We start from the raw sequence: 15,749 nt of genomic DNA on the forward strand, positions 1-15,749 counted from the left end.
TCATTTTTAACTAGGGGTGGTAAATGCAAAAATTCTCTTCAGTTCTTTGAACTGATTTTGATATGGGTAACAACATAACAAAGTAAAATCAGAAATAACATTGGTGCACTAATAATTAATTCAGCTAGTAATGCGACTCTGAGTATGTCACAAACTGTCATTATTGCTTCATCTACAAGAAAAGAAGCTAGGCTAAGAGATTTCAAGTATTATTCATAGTTGGCTTTTATTTTTCCTATCTAAAAATGCTAAATTCATGGCAATTTTGTGTTTGGCTCAGTTTTTTTTTTAAAAGAAAAACATGACAACAATTATTACTTGAGCTTCCTGAGATGATATGTATGTATTCCCACAACTATATAGAGGATAGATAGAAGCATCATGATAGAAAACAAACCTTCAAGCACAATCATACATAATTGGTTAAAAGTAACTTGGCTATATAATCAATTCCCCATGTTTTGTTAAAAGTAAAAAGTGAAAGAGGATTAAAATGACTGAGACATGAAATTTGAAGTGGCAATACTCAATGAAAAATCCACTTCAAAAATCAAAATGTAGTAAATTTCTTTACAAATCTGGAGTCAAGAAATTACTATAGATTTTTAAGGCTCATTGATTCAGTTACCCAATAAATATTTATCTATCACCTATTATATGCTTTCCCAACCATTCCAAGCAGGATCACGATATAATAAAATATTGACTCTATTTAAATTAACAGTTGCTAGCTGCCTATCCATTGTCTATATTTCCATTCTTTCTTACTAATGGAACTCTGATTTTGTTCAGGAAAGCACTTGCCCCCAATAGTCCTTACAACCAGAAGTCAGGGGATCCAATTCTGCCCAATGAGATGCACGAGGAAGTCTACTGGGTGAAGATTTGCCAGATTCAGCTGACTTATGCCTCTTGCCTTTTCCCCTTCTTTCTCTCTGGAGTCTGCACCCACATTCTAGGAATGGCAGACAGGTAAGATAATTGATGGGTTCATGGAGCTGTAATCCTACCTGCTATATTTTCCCTTTATTTTTGCTTCCCATCTATGTCTCCTTTGCTGTACTCACCAAAATTTATCTACCTACTTAATATACTCTGGGTTTGTCATCTCTAGGATGATAGAGGGAGTAACTAATCTTTGATAAGGCTTACTTTCTTCATAATCTTCCCAAGATTTGAGAAATTTAAAAATATAGTGGTTCAGATAGTTCAAATCTTACACACCTATGTTAAGAGTATATATTACCATAAGCATATTAAAAAGCAATTTGGAAGTATCTGCTCTAAAGCTTTAAGAAATATATTATGTATCTCAATAATTCTTTTTTTTTTAACAATTTTTTTTATAGAGGCATGTTTTATTTATTTATTTGTTTGTTTGTTTTGTTTATACATGCACTGGGTACAGTCAGAAGCGCGGGAGGGTGAGAGAATTCACCAGAGCCAGAGCGGGGAGCAGAGCAGGCAGAAGCACCGAAGCACACTGCTGAGGGGAGCAGCGGGCGGCAGGAGAGGTCTGCGCGCCATGTGGGACCCTCCTCCGGTGGCCGGGGAGCAGCTGGGGATCGAACCGGCGCCGCAGAGGCCGCCGGCAGCTTCGCAACCCGGCGCTCAACCGCTGCACCACCAGGGAGGCCCTCAATAATTCTTCTTGTAGAAAGTACATTTCCAAACAACTACACAAAAACATGTACATGAATATTTATTTTAGGCTTGCTGTAAAAGCAAGCAATGAGAAATAACCTAAATATCCCTCAAATAGGGGAATGGGTAAATAAGCACTCCAAAGCAAATAAAATGAAAAAACTTTTACATGGATCAACATAGGCCAATCTCAAAAATAGAATGACAAATGAAAAAAGCAAGTTGCCAAAGGACAGGTACAGTGTGATGAAATTTGTAGTAAAGTTATAAAATGCACAAAATAATACATAATTGATATGTGACGACATATACCTAGAGTAAAATGAAAGACAAGTATAAGCATGGCTAATAGGATTGTGGCTGACCCTGCAAAGGAGGGAGGAGGAACAGGATGGCAAACAAGGGAAAGTGAAACATTAACTGTTTCTGTAACATTTTTTTTAAATAAAATATAAACTTTAGCAAACTCTTAAGAATTGCTAAATCAAAATGTTCAATATTCAAGTGTTTTATATTATTTTCTGTTTATTTGAACTATTTCCTTAACTGTTAAGAAGACTTTGAGTCAGACAAACCTTAATAATTTCATGTCACCTCCACATTAAACTGATTCTTAAACTTTATACTACCTAAAAATGGACTAAAAATACCAACTTCAAGGAACTAGTGTGAGTTTTTTTTTTTCCAACTGAAGCTTGTGAAGTACTTTACATAGTACTTGAATATTATTATTATTATACCCTTCTTTTATTCCAGAAAATACAGTGTTCTCAAAGCTGCCATCATTTATTTTCACTGTTAACTCTTCCTAGAAATTATATTCTTCTCAATTCCTTACTTTTCCAGTTAAAATACCCATAACCATCTCCTAAAACTGTTAATGATTATAGCAGGGTAAGCACTCAATGTTGGTGATTATTATTATTATTGGCAAAATCTTACATCATTCAAACTAATCAAACTTATTTTATATTACAGTTTTATATGAATCTTTTTCCACAAAAATTAACTATTCCTTTTCATGTGTTTGCATACTGATTTTTATGGGTGTGCATAATAACACCACCCGATTTACAAGTATTTATATATAAATACTTGTATTTATCTATCTGTCTGTCCTAGAATCCTAAAGATTCTTTGAGCAAGAATCATGGATTACCAGCAGTAAGACACACAAACATTTCCTGATTAAACTGAATAAACTCTGTTAGGTTTAAACACTGATGAATTAACAGGAAGGTTTTTTATGGAGACTGTAAAACAATATTTAATTTAAAATTGTTTGATGTTTATCTGACCACCAATTTACATAACAAGATTTGAGCAAGGACATAACACATTTAACAAATGCTTAGGTACACTGCATTGAAGGATTAATAAATACGCTTCAAGAGACAACTTAAAATATATATAAAAAAAAATCCTAAATGAAAATGGGCCATGATAAAATGATTCAGAGATGAAATGCTCAAATTCCACTAGTAATCAAAGAAATTAAAATTCAAAGCAATGAGATTTTTAATCAAACCAATCAACAAAGTTTCTGTGTAGTGATAATGTCTAAAGCTTCTAAAAGTGTAGTAAAAAAGAATGTTTGTATACTGGTAGTGTTTTAGTGTACACTAGAACAACCACTCAAGTGCTTGGAGCCTTTGCTCCTCCGGAGTTTTTAAAGAATTAAGTACATAGGAAAACCCCCATGTTAGGATGTTAAGTATAAAAAAAGTAGACTATAAAATTGCATTTATCAAATAATCAATTCTAATAAATAGCAAGCAACCATGTCTAAATAACAACTGTAAAGCAGATTAATAGTGGTATAACTTCTTAGTTACAAGATAAATCTTTAACTTTTTGCTTTATACTTCCCCAAGTTTTCAACAGTGAACATGTACTATCTTTATAACCGAACAAATTGTAAGGAATCATAATAGAGGGTGACCAAACATCCTGGCTTCCAAGAACTTAGGGGTTTTCTAGTACATGGCACTTGCAGTGGTAAAACAGACAATCCTGGCAAACTGAAGACAGCTGGTTACACTATTAGCATTCACACTGACCTATCATTAATATTAAATATGTACACACCTATTTTTCAACGGCACTGCTAAACTTCTATGGAACTATCTCCTCTCAGTTTATCAACCTGATGTCTTAATGTACTGTAGTTATGTTTTGCAAAGGTTTAGGGAACAAATGATAACAGAGCAATACAAAGTTAATCTTGCCCACAATAATATTCATTAGTTCTGTTAAGGAAGTCTGCATTTTTGACAATGAAATTTAATTCACAATAAAGAAGCACAATGTACCTACCATGGGCAGGGCTCTATATCAGGTACTAGGGATGCAAAATGGAAGAAAATTGGTATTACAATAAAGTCATGATAATGAGCTAACCTTGAGACAATGAAACTTGCCGCCTCAGCAATTTTCTCTAACAGCTACTTTAATCTTCACTAGACTCCAACCACTCTCTGAATATCCACATATTCAGGTAAGTCTGGCTTCGATTTTCACAGAGAAAACAGAAGTCATGAGGCTGAATCTCATTACTACACATATAAACCTACTCTTATTAAAAGAGATGCCTATTTTAAGCTAAGGTGAAACCTTCCCTGTCTGTTTTGGTCTCATCTCCTCCAGTCTACTCCGGAAGGGCCTTAATGTCATCACCTCACTTGGTTCAATGGTATCTCATTGGCTGCAGTATGAACAACAGCCGAAAGAGGACCAAAGCAGAAACAAAAACAGTTAGGAGTATTGTAATTAATAATAAAAGCTATTTGAGGCCATCCCACTTTATTCAGATAAAAAAAACAAAATTTTCAATAAACAATAATAAAGCTCCTCTCCCCACACCTCCCATTATCTTTACTTTTTTGACTAAGATTAAGTAAATGTTTTGAAATTATTAATTTTAAAATTAGCCTGATATTTTCAGCAGGATAAAGCCACACCAAACAAATGGTTACCTTAAGTTAATAGTTGGAAAACAGGAAATAGAACCTTGCCAGTTATCTTAAAAGTCCTAACTGTACATTTTCCCAATAATTCTCCCCCTAACAAAAATAACCATTGACCTGGTCTTTATATTAATCACTTTATTATGTTGCTTTATAATTTAGTTTTACCTGCTTATTATTTTCTTTTTCAGGTCTCCTTAGTTTAATGTTATCCCTTCCATCATTTTTTCTTGCAATTTACTTGTTTGATATCACTGTATCATTTGTCCTATAATTTGTAGATTTGTTTTCTGTATTCCCTTGTTCTTTGGCCCTGTACTGTCTGTAAATTGTCACTCTGATAAAGACTTCCTCAGATTCAGATTCAAGTTTCGTAGCAAAGTTACTTCTTAGATAGCTGTGTGTTCTATCAAGAGGCATTAATGTCCGATTTTATCTCGCTTAGTGATGTTCACATAGGTTGGTGCTCAAAAAATAAAACCTTCCATTAAGGAGATTACAAAATGATGAGAGTCCCATTCTACACTTTTTCTAGTGATCTGTAGGAATAATTTTATAAAAACAAGCTTTACAATTTATTTTGCTATATAATAGTACAGATCATTAAAAAGATCACATAGAAAAGGTAGGTTAATGCTTCATTTTTAACTTTTTTTTAACATTCTTTTTTTTTTAATAGAGGCATATTTTATTTATTTTTTATTTTTTATTTGTTTGTTTTGTTTATACATGCACTGGGTACAGTCAGAAGTGCGGGAGGGTGAGAGAATTCACCAGAGCCAGAGCGGGGAGCAGAACAGGCAGAAGGACCGAAGTACACTGCTGAGGGGAGCAGCGGGCGGCAGGAGAGGTCTGCGCGCCATGTGGGACCCTCCTCCAGTGGCCGGGGAGCAGCTGGGGATAGAACCGGCGCCGCGGAGGCCGCGGGCAGCTTCGCAACCCAGAGCTCAACCGCTGCGCCACCGGGGAGGCCCCTAATGCTTCATTTTTAAAGTTTCCAAAATAATTTAGTCCCCACTGGCATTCTCCAAAGGTAACCAACTTCATCATTATAAAAGGGACTTAAAGACATATTTGATGTCTTAATTTACTGTAGTTATCATCCTTATGGATGCTTAAACTGTCTTATCTTTGGCAGCAGAAACCTCTTTTAAGTTGGCTCTTGAGTATTTTTGACATGTCTTAGATAGCTTCTATTCTATCTGGAATGACAAAATGATTTTTGCCTCAATGTACTCCAGAATTTGAACCAGCCATTTCCCCAAGAAGCCTGTGTTTAGTTTTGTGGAAAACATTTTAAGATCACAATTTGAACACTAAGGATGCTCACTGTTATGGGTTGGCCATTGTGTCTTAAGTCCTTTCAGTGGACAGTTAGAAACAGAGACACACATAATTTTTAACAACAGAAGTAACTCATTAATTCAAACTAACAGTTCTGTCTTTTCTATCTTATTTGCTCTTCCCACACAGAGAATCTTGGTTGTCAAGGACACCAAAGACGATACAATTAAAATACTTTTTTTCTCATGTTATACAAGAAACATTTTCAGAATAACAATACTGACATCATCACCAGTGTGATTTTTAAGTTTTTGTATGTACTTGGCCCATTCTTTTTCCATTTGATTTGTCTTATTATAGCTTCATCCTCAAAGCACAGAGCCACTAAAGACTGTTAAATTCTTTCCATCCTTCTTTCAGATTAAGTTACATGTAAATACATAATTAATGCTAACCCAATATTCATATACCTTTTAATTTGAAAAAATATGAGCTGTACAGACATGTTACAAAAATTATTCAAGGCCTTTAAGTACAGCTTCAGCCTGTTAAGTACAACCTCAACCAAAGTTAACAACTTTGGGAAATTATCAAAAGCGGGAAATTAACATTGGAAAAATACTATTGAACAGATTTTTTTAAAATTTTACCCGTTTTCTCACAATGTCTTATTTTGTTCTTCTATTTCCTTTGTCTTTCCTATCAGTGACCCTTCAATATCTCTTCTGAGCTTGAGGATTATTTTGCAGAATACTTCTTAATTTGGGTTTGATGTTTTCTCAAGATTGAAGGAATATATATTAGATGAAAATTCCATAAGATGCTGTGCACTATAAAAGAAGGTACTTAGTATCAGTACCATGATGATTTGGTTAAAGTGGTACCAACTAGTGATTCTGTTAGAAAGTTACCATTTAATATCCTGTAATAGGTAGATATCTTTGGGGAGATAGTTTAAAATTATCCTGATATTCTCTACACATTTTCACCTACTAATCTTAGTATCTATCAGGGATCCTGTCTGCAACAATTATTTCCGTGTATTCTCTAATGGTGATTTCTCTCATTCCTTCTCTGCTAATTCACTGATAATCACCTGCAGAACAGAGCAGTCTCCTCACCTTCATTTATTTACTCAATTATGTATTTATATCAGTAGAAATTAATGGAATTTATTTTATTCTGTGGTTTAAAATCTATTAATCACAATACATTTGTGCTGCTAAAACAGTTTCTGCTTTTGCCATTGGAAATTCCTTCTGCTAGCATCTCTATCCCATTGATATGCCAAATTTCTTTATGAGCATGTCTTTGACATTTCAAGATGTTCCAGGCTCGTTTTGTATTTTCCGCAGCCACCCTTGGAATCATTCTTATTTCTAGGAAGCACTAGAGTTCCCCTTATTGGAGAATATTTTGATATCAAAATCTAGAGGCAAAAATCTAAGAGTAACAATATTCTTAGGTAGAAAATATACATATTTCTCTATATTTTTGTATTACCCATCACTGACGTTTTGTTAGTTGCTTTATTATATGACACTCACTCATTAGAAAACTATAAAAAAGACTCATGGGAATATATACCTTATATACTGATAAAATATACTTGTAGTCTTTATCTGACAGGCAGTTTGACTAGATATAAAATCCCTGGCTCAATTTTTTTCTCCCTTACATACATTATATCATTTTCTTCTGGTATACAGTGTTGTCAAACAGAATGATGGCAGCCTGCTTTTCTTTCATTTATATGTCACTGGACGTTGTGTATGGTTACTGCACTTTCTTCAAAGTGCAGTAATTTTACTAGAATATGTTCCTGATACTGGTTATTTTGGGTCAATTTTCAAAGGTATCTGTTTTTTCAGTGTGTGGCCTCACATCTATTTTTATTTTACGATAGTGTTTTTTGTTTGTTTTCTTGCTTTGGTTTTCATTTTTTGTGAACTATCTGTTGAATCTTTTTTGTCTATCTTCAATATATGTCATCTGCTCCTAAATTGTGATCTCTTTTCTTTACTTCTATGATTTATAAATAAATAAATTTCCATTTGCTGTATTTTTAAGTATAGCGATTCTTATGTTTGTTGACTCAAATATTTCTTCAGATTTTTAATTCTTTCTTGAGTTCTACCACCTATTAACAGTTTTCATATATTTGTGGGACTGTTTTGCTTTCATTTCATTTCAGATATGCTTTCATTCTCTGTAGTGATGTTATTCTGCTTACTCTCTTTTGTTCTTACAGGTCTGTGAGATTTGAACTTGATTCTTTCTAGTTGCTTATTATTATGTTATATAGTTTTTCCAATTTCATAGCCCTACAGCTCCCCATCTGTTATTTTTGAGAGATGTTAAAAATTAAAGTGATTTGCTTTATAATATCACCTAACTCTACTTATCCCCCTACTTTTACTTGAACTTTTTGGTCTCTGTCCTATTTATAACTTGCATTCCACTCAAATTTTGGGCAAAGTTTGGACAAAACTAGGTGTGGAGGTTTGTTCTGAAAGGGAGCTTTTGCTGGAGAGGTTTGAGAATTCATAAGGCCCAGAGAACTTCAGCTCCTTTACTTAATGGTTTGAGATACTGTCTATAGTTTTAAATTTTTGCCACCAATATGTTCCTTTTGGGGGGGGGGGGTTGTTTGTAGAAATTCAAAACTAGGCAACTGCAATTTTCTAAAAATCATGAAAGATAACTTAAAAATTTCTCCTTCTTATTCAAATCACAACAAAATCAGAAAGACTTTAACAGTTTCTTTAATCATATTTTTTTTTTTTTTTTTGCTTTACCACTGCTTCTTTCCCTCCCTCCCATCTAAATCAGCACAGATCTTTCACATAGGATGATTTATGTTCCAGTGTTCAAGGTATAAAAACAAAAGAACTGCAAACTTTAGTGTATTTTCTGGCCTTTATCTTTGCTATTTGAAAGGAACAAAAGTGATGATAAAAACAGTACATTTTCTTTGATTCCCACAAAGGAAACTAAGTATCATGACAAGGTTACAATAATACCTGTAACTGATATCGCTATACTTGTTTGGAATAAAACAATACAACATGGTAACAAAAATAATTCTTTTGTGTTCATACAGAGATGTTTTGTAGCCAGGCCACAAATTTCTATATTAAACCCCCACATTATAAAATATTTTGGCAGCCATATCAATTGGCACTCATCTTCTATAGAACGGTTACAAATTAATGACTATAGGGCCAGGCAGATAATATAAATGAATAAAGTGGGCCAAGGGTAAGGAAAACAAAATGTCAGAACTACAATTAAATTCTCTCTTTACTAAATGCAACAGACATGTGGAGAAAATCAAAAATTATGTTTTAAATTGAAAAAAACAAAACCCACTTTTTACATTTCATTTCATAATTCACTATTGCTTGGAATAGTTATTCTTCTGACTTAGAATCAGAAACTACAGGTCTCCCTGGTGGCGCAGTGGGTTGAGTGCAGTGCTGTGAAGCTGTCTGCAGCCTCTGCAGCACACATGTGATTCCCGGCTGGCCAGAGAGATACCCACATGGTGCAGCAGACCTCTCCTTGCTCGCCCACTGCTCCTCTCAGCAGCGTTTTCAGTCCATCTGCCTGTTCTGCTCCCCACTCTGTCTCTGGTGAATCCTCTCACCGTTCCATGACTGTGCTTGTATACCCCAGTTCTTGTATAAAATAAATTAAAAAATCTTTAAAAAAAAATCAGAAACTACATAATTTGGGGGGGGGGTTGGGCATGCTACACAGAATATACAGTCTTAAATCATTTAAAATACTTCTATGTACACTTGATGTTGATGAATGCAGGTATATTCAAACACTGACAGAATTTTGAAAAATAGTTTGCATATAGGGCATCTATTCTCAGGGTATTGACACAACTCTTGTAATTGATGCCATCATTATTTAGTTTTCAGTACTATATTATCAAACTTTGGCTTAGTAATTTATCCTGTAGGTCTTCGGTCCACTTTATCAAAATTAATTTAAAAAGCCATTTAAACAGGGCCTCCCCGGTGGCACAGTGGTTGAGCGCTGGGTTGCGAAGCTGCCTGCGGGCTCTGCGGCACCGTTTCAATCCCCGGCTGCTCCCCGGCCACCGGAGGAGGGTCCCACATGGCGAGCAGACCTCTCCTGCTACCCGCTGCTCCCCTCAGCAGTGTACTTCAGTCCTTCTGCCTGCTCTGCTCCCCACTCTGGCTCTGGTGAATTCTCTCACCCTCCTGCGCTTCTGACTATACCCAGTGCATGTATAAACAAAACAAACAAAATAAATAAATAAAACATGCCTCTAAAAAAAAAAAAAGCCATTTAAACAATATTAATTTTAATTTTAACTAATGTTTAGTTTTAGTAAACTATTTTTTTCTCTGAAGTTGAAGTCAGAGTACCTATTCAGAATTGAGGCTATCAAAGCCACTTCTGGATACAAAACTACAAAGTAAAAAACTGAGTCAAATTATTCCTTACCTAACACATTTCCAGTAAGACCAATTTTATGAAAAAATGAGTAAATCAACTTATAAAATGGCTATATCCAAAGTGTTTCAATTGTATTGCAACCTGATAAACTGAATCTTTGGGAAAATATTAACTGATAAGGTAAAGATAGTTCCCTGAATGACATTAAAATGTTATTTTTACTCAAAAGAGGTTTCCTAGCACCATGCCATAACTAAGCCAGCCACAAGGCTAAGAAAAGTTTTATCCTTCTCCTGAGAATTTGACAGGTTGTTTTTTGTTTTTTTTTTTAAAGGAGGCCCATTCTTCAGATTTCTTAAGATTTATATTCATTTTATGTATAGAAGAACTGGGGTGTAGGCCAGAGGTGCAGGGGTAAGAAAAGGATTCACCAGAGACAGAGTGGAGGCAGAATGGGCATATCTATTGAAATATACTGCTAAGGGGTTCAGATGAGACAGGAGAGGTCTGCTGTACCACAATGAGTTAGCTCCCTGGCTGGGGATCGAACTCTGCCAGTAGTGATAACAGCGCTAATACTTAACCCTTACGCCATCAGGGAGACTCCTGACTGGTTAGGTTTTAATCCCATGGGTAAACTAAGAAGAGTAAAATGTCAACTAGGTAGGTGACTAGGTAACAGTGCTTATGATGTTAATGACCACTAAGTCATAAACTGCAACTGGACTGAAAAAATTTTAAAATGCATGATGGAGATGCATACTTAGGATGAATACAGTGATTCTTTGTTTTTGGGCAAGAAAACTCTGGAGCATATGCCTACAGAATTTATTATAAGAGATAATGGCTTCTATGGAACACGAGGCTTTCAAGACAAGGTGATCCCTGCACCCAGTCAGTGTGAATCCCATATACTTGGCTCCTGAAGTTGTCACGTGGAAGAAAATAGCTCCTGCATGGATACATGATCTGCTAAATCGATGCAACAATGAATATTGCTATTAGCAAGCTGTGATTTCTATCCTACTCAAATCATCATATCGATGCCTTATGTGGTCAGTAGTAACCTTGTGAATCTGCTTGGTCAAACCTAAGAAGGTTCCTGATGGACACTCCAGATGATGAAATCTCATAGTACAGAAACATAGTGTTATTCAGTAGTTCATTCATTAGAGAAACACTGATTTGCCTATGGTTCAAGTACTTCAGGGAAATAAGAGCATGATAATGACACAGAAGAATAGCCTAAGGCATATGGAGATAATAAAAGGCTTCCAGATAACTGGAAACCATGATCACATAGAAAACAGTAGACAAGAACACTAGGAAAATAAGTTGAGACCAAACTGTGAGATTCTAAATCCCAGTACAAGAAATTTAGACTTTTTCAGAAGGCAATTCTAATGATCTTTGAAAGAAAAACCAATTTCACTATTCAATAAGTGAATTTTTTAGGTCATATGATGCTGCTTTAGATTTTCTGGGCAGTTTTTCCCACTTTTATGTAATGCATTTCTTCTTGGCACCCATACAAAAAAATAATTTTACTAAGGTTAGATATGACAATCAAATTAATTATTAAAAACAAATCTATTTTAACTTCAAGAATGAGACTGGTTGTTTTTTTCTTTCTTATTTTTCCTCTTGATGTCTGAGTTCCAAACACCCAACCATACAATTGTTAATATTTGTCACATTTTGCTTGACTACTCTTAAGTACATTTTCTAGGTTATATCCAAGGTTATTTCCAGCTCTACCTCTCCACACTTTACTCCCCACCCAAAACATTTGTTTATGTGTAAGTGCAATGAGTACAATGAACCAGAATTATGTTTCTTTGGTCTTGCCATGATGGAGAAGTCAGGGCTTTGGGAGCTGAATAAAACTATCTACTCCCACAAATTATGTGCAAACACAACATCAATGTATACAGACTCTGGAGAAATACTGTCTGCATTTGGTTTGTGTTTATACTGCAAACAGGCTGTATGACCCCAAGAAAATTACTGAAAATTCCCCTCCTTTCATTAATCTGATCTGAAAAAAATAAAAAGTAAACATAATGTAATATATAATAGGGAGTGTGTGAAGATTAGATGACCTAATAAATATAAAGCTCCAAAAAAAGTCCTTGGAATCTAGTAACTGGAATATATGTTATACACACACACACACAATATATTAGTGAAGAACCACCACTGTTTTACATCTTTGTTATATTTTGACAATATAGAATTTCTCCCCTCAGGGGTGGCCACACCTACCAAAGCACCCACTACCAAAGCACCCACAATCCGCTACTACCGTCCCAGGTGCTCCCCATTCCCCTACCCAGATGTTAGTTATTTGTAAGTCCCTATCATATAAGCTTCACAAAAGCAGGAATTTGTGTATGCTTTGTTTCCTGAACCCCATGCCTAAAATCGTGTTCGGCTCATAGTCAGACACAGTTCTGTATTTGCCGAATTAACGAATGAGAAATATTCTGCTGTTACATAAAGAGAAACAGAAAAGGAAAAAACCAAAGGTGAAATATCTTGCCACTCCTCTTCTAATCTTTAGAGCCATGTCCTCCGCCACATACTTTCTCTTGATTGTGATGAGTGTTACAACATCAGCATTCTGTGATGAATATTTTAAAAAACACTTGTATCAAAGTCTCTGCTGTATTAGTTTCCAAGGTCAAGAGAAGACTGCCTCTATACCATTTCTATTCAAAGTGTGGGTCTTTGACCAGCAGTAGCAGCAGTATCAAGGTCCTTGTGAAAATGGTGGATCAACACCATGCAAGAACTAGTCAATCAGTTTCTGTATTTAGAAAAGGTCACCAAATGAAGATCATGAATATTAAAGTTTGAGAATTATAGATTTAGATAGTTAAGGAACACAGGCTTTACAAGGTTCAGGGTTCAAATCTAGGCTCTGACACTTTATATACAACTTGGAGCAAGTTTATAAATATCCCAATTTGCTCATCTGTAAAACTGAAATAATAACAGCAGTTACCTTAAAAAGTTGCTATGAAGGTTAAATGAAAACACATATGCTGCATTTGGTATATTGCAAAGAAAACAGGATGTGCCCAACAAATAAATGCTAGCTGTTATTAATGTTGAAATTCCTCCTCTTCAACTATAAGGCCTCACAATGAAATTTTAAAATTAAATACTAGGAAGAGGATTAATTTACCAAGGAAATTGTTTGGGTCATAGTCTTCTAAATTTAAACTACACAATGAGTCTCCCTTCAAAGTCAGTGTCAAATTTAAGTTTTCCTAATAGTTACCTCTTAAATTTCTATTACTGTGCCCTTTTTCAAATTTGTATTCACTCTGGCCTTGATCTTAATTGTGTATGAGACTAATAACAGATATGAAGTCATGAGCACATTAATAAATATTGAGTCTAAGCATAGAACTAATCATTTGGAATGCAACTTTAAAACTCTGGAAATTAAATAGAAAGTTTAGACTACTTTAAAATTATTAAGCTTTACCTGCAATTTTTTCCAAATACTTGACAAGAATTTTTCAAATAAAAATTTGGTTTACAAAATTCTAACACAGGGGCCTCCTTGGTGATGCAAGGGGTTAAGCGTTGGCACTATGAAGCAATCCGCATCATGAGTTCAATCCCTAGCCAGGGAGGTGACCCATATGGCTCAGTAGACCTCTCCTGTCCTCTCACTGCTCCCCTAAGCAGTATATTTCAGTCAATCCATCTGTCCTGCTCCCCACTCTGTCTCTGGTGAATTCTCACACCCCCCGCACCTCTGGCCTGTACCCCCGTTCTTGTATGTATAAATCAATCTTTAAAAAAAAATTCTAACACAAAAATTTGAAATCCTAACAACACTGGTCAAAAAGTACAAAAATCAGCATTTTTGTGAAAAGCAATGCTTAATATGTAGGGACACTGTATCCTACATTAAGAAGCATAATATAATAGTTTTAAGCAATGACTGCACTACACAATGACCTTATGAATGGTTCTTTCAAAGCAGCAAATAAGGTGAGAACGTATCACTATTTGCTTCTGATTGAATAACAGAAGAAAACTAAAAGCAAAGGAAGAAAATTTAAGGAAAGTAAATTCTTTCCCTGTCATGTTTATCAACAAAAAATATTAATAGTAAAGATACGACATAGCTCTGTTATTCTAAAGTGGTAAAGATTTGATCTGTTTAGCCAAGGCAAAATAGAAAATTCAGTCAGGAAATCAGGTTTAATAATTATACTTATCATAGACTTCAGAGTCTGTTAAATGCAACCAAAAAACAAAGCCCCTATTCAAAATTGGGGAAAGATGTTGAATATTTTTTCAGAGAAGATATACAAATGGCTATTAAGTACACAAAAAAGAGGTCAACACAACTAGTCATAAAACCATAATGAGACAGCACTTTACAGCCATTAGGATAGCTCTTAAAAGAGAAGACAAAAATAACAAGTCATGGGTGGTATGCAAAGAGATTGGAACCTTAATGAATTACTGGTGAGATTGTAAAATGGTGTAGTAGCTGTGGAAAAGAATATGGCAGAGTCCTCAAAATTAAAAAAAAACCTACCATCTGAGCCAGCAGTTCTACTTCAGGGCATATGCCAAAAAGAAGTGAAAGCAATGACTCAACCAAATATTTGTACACCCGTAGCAAGATTCAAGAAACATAATTCACAATAGCTAAAAGGTACTAGATATGCAAGTGTCCAATGAAAGATGAACGGATAAGAAAAAAATTGTAGCATATACCTTCACCAAAATATTATTCAGTTTTAAAAAGGAAGGAAATTCTGACACATGCTATAAAACAGATTAATATTAAAGAAATTATATTCATTGAAATAAGCTAGTCCCAACAAATATGGTATGGTTTCTCTAATAAAAAATTCCTCAAATAGCCAAATTCATAGAGACAGAAAGTAGAATGATGGATGTCAGGGAATGGAGAGGGGAAAATGGGGAAATGGTATTACCTGGCACAGTGTTCCCATTGTGGAATATGACGCTGGAGATTGCTAGGGAGATGGCTGCACAACAATGTGAATTTACTTAATGCTACAAAACTACACACTTAAAAATGGTTAGTTACAAATTTTATGTTACGTATTATTTTACCACAATTTTTTAAAAAAGGGTTCATTAAGTATCTTTGCATTCTTAAATTAGGAAAAGATTAGATATTGGAGATCTGAAAATTTTTAATTTTGAAATTTCAAATTTTCCATATAAGAGCAAAGTACTCAATTGTTTTTTTTTTTCCCTATTTTTTAAAAAGATTTATTTATTTATGATTACAAGAACTGGAGTATAGGCCAGAGGTGTGAGGATTCACCAGAGACAGAGGGGGGAACAGAACAGGCAGACTGACCGAAGTACACTGCGGAGGGGAGCAGCAGGTGAGTCAGGAGAGGACTGCTG

The 15,749-nt window shown here is 34.9% G+C and overlaps 1 protein-coding gene across 1 annotated transcript in view; it reads right to left on the reverse strand.

Moving 5' to 3' along the window:
- Window positions 1-15,749, reverse strand: part of RSF1 (remodeling and spacing factor 1) — a gene marked incomplete at both ends in the record, with an annotated part of 130,086 nt that overhangs the window by 25,109 nt on the left and 89,228 nt on the right. The gene's annotated exons all lie outside the window — the stretch shown is intronic.

Source organism: Talpa europaea (assembly GCF_964194135.1).
Source record: "Talpa europaea genome assembly, chromosome: 1".
NCBI lineage: Eukaryota > Metazoa > Chordata > Mammalia > Eulipotyphla > Talpidae > Talpa > Talpa europaea.